The sequence below is a fragment of the Macaca nemestrina genome, chromosome 3, assembly GCF_043159975.1.
Source record: "Macaca nemestrina isolate mMacNem1 chromosome 3, mMacNem.hap1, whole genome shotgun sequence".
NCBI lineage: Eukaryota > Metazoa > Chordata > Mammalia > Primates > Cercopithecidae > Macaca > Macaca nemestrina.
This window is the reverse complement of record NC_092127.1, coordinates 146,039,922-146,045,634: the sequence shown is the minus strand read 5'-3', so window position 1 is coordinate 146,045,634 and position 5,713 is coordinate 146,039,922. Positions and strand designations below refer to the sequence as shown.

The following is a 5,713-nucleotide window of genomic DNA, read 5'->3' as shown; positions in this document are numbered from 1 at the left end:
AAGTTAAGTTACACCTGTTTGCAGATAACGTGTCCTTATATATAGAAAACCCCAGAGACTCCCCCCAAAATCTGTTAAGATAAACAAATATAGTAAAGTTGTAGGATACAAAATCAATACACTGAAAACTATTAAAAAATCATTAGAAAAATAGAAGAAGACACAAATAATTGGAAAGATAGCTCATGCTCATGGACTAGAAGGATTAAAGTTGTTAAAATGTCCATATTACCCAAAGTGGTCTATACAATGGCATACTATTCATCTACGTCTGGGTGCCTTAGACCACAGAATTATCTGCCCAAACCACTTGGAGCCTATTTACAGGGCCAGTACAGCCTCTTTCCTGATTAAGTCCTCCTAAGGGCAGACTGCACAGCTGGAGTACACAACCCTAGAGGCTAAGGAAGCCCAGGGGACACACATTTTATGAAGTGGGTGTGGTTACAGCTTAGCTGTGCAGCATCAGGTGTCCACACATGTGTCCACAAAGCCCTTTGCGGTGTAGGATGGGGCATAGGTAGAAATAACAGAGGAACTGCCCTCAGACCAGGGATGGGCAGCCAGGGAGCCAGCTAGCTCCATAATCTGGAGACCCCAAGGAGTCTGAGAATTCTAAATAGGATCCTGCCCTTCCAGATCATTATAAAAGTATATTTGTCAAGATGTGAGGGTAGAACATATTTTATTTAACAGCTTGTTACAAATATTTAGACCTGGCCGGACACGGTGGCTCACACTTGTAATCCCAGCACTTTGGGAGGCCGAGGCAGACAAGTCACTTAAAGTCAGGAGACCAGCCTGGCCAACATGGTGAAACCCTGTCTCTACTGAAAATACAAAAAAAAAAAAAAAAAAAAAAAAATAGCTGGGCATGGTGGTGGGCACCTGTAATCTCAGCTACTCAGGAGGCTGAGGCAGGAGAATCACTTGAACCCAGGAGCAGAGGTCATAGTGAGCCAAGATCGCGCCACTGCATTCCAACCTGGGTGACAAAGCAAGACTCTGTCTCAAAATAAATAAATAAATATTCAGACCAATGTTATGTTGGCTTCTAGGTCCAAAGCAAGACTTTGTCTCAAAATAAATAAATAAATATTCAGACCAATGTTATGTTGGCTTCTTGCCCCAGACCTAGAGGTGTTGAGGGAAACAGGCTCCCAGAGGAAAGATGGCATTGGTGAGCCCTGATTTATAGCATGTGCCAGTTTACACGATATAAATACCCATCGGTGATTTTGCACTATCCACTTGATGTCATTGAACGTGGAATTGACCCAGTTGGCTCTCTTGAGCCAGTATGAACAGGCCAAAACTCATAAATAGTGGGGGCTGGTGTCCTAGTCTGTTCCTGCTGCTAACAAAACAGCTGAGACTGGGTAATTTATAACAACATGCATTCAATACTGACAGCTCTGGACACTGAGAAGTCCAAGATCAAAGCACCAGCAGGTTCTGTGTCTAATGAGGGTTCAGGCTCAGCTTCCAAGATGGAGCCTTGAATACTGTGTCTTCACATGGTGGAAGGCAGAAGGGCAAAAAGGGCAAATACTGTGTGAAGCCTTTTTTATAAGGCATAAATCCCATTCACACGCAAGGAGCCCTCATGACTTAATCACCTCCCGAAGAACACACCCCTTGATATTATATATTGGTGACTAAGTTTCAACGTATGATTTTGGGGCACACATTCAGACCATAGCCACCATACTGGCCCTGCATTCTATCCTCTTGCTTGCTTCTCTTCTTCTTATCCAACTTTTTCTCTTCCCTCCTTTTCCATTTCTTTTCCCTCTTAGGAACAACATGGCTTCTTCTCCAGAATGTGCACAATAATTCTGTAACTATCTTCTGTTGCTTGAGCCGGACCTTGGTCTTATCCTTTACCCTCACTGGTTCTTTAAAGGTCTTTTTTTTAGGATTTCAGGAATGTTGTCATTGATACATAATAATTATACAAATGACTGATATTTTGATACATGCATACAATGTATAATGATCAAATCAGAGTATTAGGATATCCATCACTTCAAACATTTATCATTTCTTTGTGTTGGGAATATTTCAAATATTCTCTTCTGGATATTTTGAAATATGCGATAAATTATTGTTAACTATAGTAACTTTACTCTGCTGTCAAATACTAGAACTTACTCCTTCTGTCTAGCTGTATGTTTGTACCCATTAACCAATTTCTCTTCATCTCCCTACCCACTACCCTCCCCAGCCTTCAGTAACTGTCATTCTACTCTCTACCTTCATGAGATCACCATTTTTATTCCCACATATGAATGAGAACATGTGATATTTGTCTTTCTGTGTTTGGCATATTTTATTTAACATAATGACCTTCAGTTCTATTCATTTTGCTGTGGATGATGGGATTTCTTTTTTTTTTTATGACCAAATAGTATTTCATTGTATATATATATATATATACACCACATTTTCCTTATCCATTTATCCATTGATGGATAGTGAAGTTGATTCCATATCTTGGCTATTGTGAATAATGATGCAAAAAAACAAGGGTACAGATATCTCTTGTATATACTGATTTCCTTTCCTTTGGATACCCAGTATTCGGATTGCTGCATCGAATAGTAGTTCCAGTTTTAGTTTTTTGAGAAACCGCCATACTGTTTTACATAATGGCTGTAACAAATTATCTTCTCACCAACAGTGTGTGAGTTTCCTTTTCTCCACATCCTCACCAGCATTATTTTTTTCTTTTTTATAATAGCCATTCTAATTGGGGTGAGATGTTATCTCATGGCTTTGATTTGCATTTCCCTGATGATTAGTGATGTTCAACATTTTTTTTTTCAAATACCTGTTGGCCATTTGTATGTCTTCCTTTTTTTGAGACAGGGTCTTACTCTGTCACCCAGGCTGGAGTGCAGTGGCGTGATCACGGCTCACTGCAGGCTTGTTCTCCCAGCGTTAGCCTCCTAAGTAGCTGGGACCATAGGCATGTACCACCTCAAGTGATCTTCCCACCTCATCCTCCCAAATAGCAGGGACCACAGGCACATGCCACCATGCCTTTTTCTTTTTTTAATAGAGACAGGGTCTCACTATGTTGCCCAGGCTGGTCTTGAACTCCTGGGCCCAAGCAGTCCTCCTGCCTTGGCCTCCCAAAGTGCTGGGATTATAGGTGTGAGCCACCGTGCCCAGTTTGGATGTCTCCTTTTGAGAAATGTCCATTCAGATCCTATGCCCACTTTTTAACGGGATTATTTGAGGGTATTTTTGTTTTATTTTGTTTTTGCTATTGAGTTGTTTGAGTTCCTTATATATTCTGGATATTAGTCCCTTGTCATATGAATAGTTTACGAGTATTTTCTCCCGTTCTACAGGTTGTCTCTTCACTCTGTCTTTTCACTCTGTTGATTGTTTCATTTGCAGAGCAGAAGCTTTTTAGTTTAATATAGTCTCATTTGTCTATTTTTTGTTTTTGTTCCCTGTGTTTTTAAAGTCTTAGCCATAAAATCTTTCCCTAGGCCAACGTCCGAAAGCATTCTTCCTACATTTTGTTCTAGTAGTTTTGTGTTTCAGATCTTATGCTTAAGTCTTTATTGCATTTTGAGTTGATTTTATAAGTAGTGAGAGATAGGAGAGATAGTTTCATTCTTATGCATATGACTATCCAGTTTTCTGAGTATCATTTATCGAAGAGGGTGTTCCTTTCCCAGTGTATGTCCTTGGTGCCTTTGTCAAAATCAGTTTGCTGTAAGTACATGGAGTGTATTTCTGGTTCTCTATTCTGATCCATTGCTCTATATGTCTATGTGTATACCAATAGCATGTTGTTTTGGCTGCCATAGCTTTGTAGTGTGTTTTGAAGTCAGGTAGTGTGATGCCTCCAGCTTGGCTTTTGTTCAGTATTGCTTTGGCTATTCAGAGTCTTTTGTGGTGCCATACCAATTTTAGGGATTTTTTTTTTTCTATTTCTGAAAAGAATGTCAGTGGTATTTCAATAGGAATTGCATTGAATCTGTAGATTGCTTTGGTAGTATGGTCATTTTAGCAATATTAACTCTACTGATCCATGAGCATGGTATGTTGTTCTGTTTTTGCGTTCTCTTCAATTTCATCAGTGTTTTACAGTTTTCCTTATAGAAGTCTTTCACCTCCTTAGTTAAATTTATTCCTAGGTACGTTCTTTCTTTCTTTCTTTAGCTATTATAAATGGAGTTGCTTTTTTTTTTTTTTTTTTTTAGTTTAAGTACATTTTATTTTTAGACAGCCTGACATAGTTTTCTTAAAAACTGCCTTCACTCCAAATAAATCATAGTCAAAATAAATGAAGAGCTCAAGATTATATCAGTCCCATCCATCTTAAGTACTGGTGTTGTATGGATGACAAGCAGCAGCCAGTTATGATGACAGGTGATAGATCCAAAGAAATTGCCAACTTTGTTACCATTTTTTCCATTTCTAAATCATCCTTAAAGAAAATCATATATGAAGTCGTACCATTCTCATGGTAGTTCAGTAGGGCAACCATGCCATCTGGATTCATGTTTTCACCAGTAAAGAACTGGAGTTTTTGAAATTAGCAAGGGTGTGCTTGATTGTTCTGTAACCTCTGTCACAGAATGTTTTACTCTTTCTGGTCTCTATTCTCCACATTTGCCTTTGATTGATTTCATGTAATCTTTGATGTACTTCTTGTAGGCTTCTTTTGTGAAGCTGGTTTCCTGTAAGTGAGGTTCCTGACAATATTAACACCAGTGATTACTGTGCTTTAGGTACCTTTGCTCTAGGGGGCCTTCAGCAGAGGCATTTCCACCAGTGAACAAGTCTTGAGTGTTACCTTCTGTCCTACTTACCATCTTTTCCTCCACCTCCAGGCAAGCCTGTCTGCAATCTCCCAAATCTTATACATGTTGGAGAACTGTTATGACTGATGATGCCAGGGTAGATAATCATGATAGTGGCTAAAGGGAGACCATGGGGGCACTAACTTAGCAGGAGCCTGGAGCTCAGAGTGAGTGCAGGGTAGCCAGAGTGGCACTAGGTGGGGAAGTGGGTGGAAATGCGGGATTGCTTTCTTGATTTCTTTTTAGTTAGTTCATCTTTGTTGTATGGAAACACTACTGATTTTTGTGTATTGGTTTTGTATCCTTCAACTGTACTGGATTTATTTATCATTTGTAAGAGTTTTTTGGTAGAGTCTTTAGGTTTTTCTAGGTATAAGATCATGTCATCTGTAAAGAGGGACACTTTCACTTCTTTTCCAACTTGGATTATGCCTTTATTTCTTCCTCTTTCCTAATCGATCGGGCTAGGACTTCCAGCACAATATTGAATAAGAATAGTAAAGGTGAGCATCATTGTCTTATTCCAGTTCTTGGAGGAAAGGCTTTCAGCTTTTCCCCAAGTGGTATGATGTTAGCTGTGGGTTTGTCATATATGGCCTTTGTTATTTTGAGGTATGTTTCTTTTATGCCTAACTTGTTGAGAGTTTTTATCATGAAGGATGTTAAATCTTATCAAATGCTTTTTCTGTGTTTATTGAGATAATCATATGGTTTTTGTCCTTCCTTTGGTTAATGTATCACATTTATTGATTTGCATATGTTGAACCATTTTTTGCATTCCTGGGATAAATCCCACTTGATCATAGTGTATTATATTTTTGATGTGTTGTTAGATTTAGTTTGCTGGTATTTTGATGAGGATTTTTACATCTATGTTCCTGAGAGGT

The 5,713-nt window shown here is 38.9% G+C and overlaps 1 pseudogene; it reads right to left on the bottom strand.

Moving 5' to 3' along the window:
* Positions 1-465: 465 nt before the first annotated feature.
* LOC112429369 (translationally-controlled tumor protein-like) lies at positions 466-4,935 on the bottom strand (annotated as a pseudogene).
* Between the last annotated feature and the right edge of the window lie 778 nt (positions 4,936-5,713).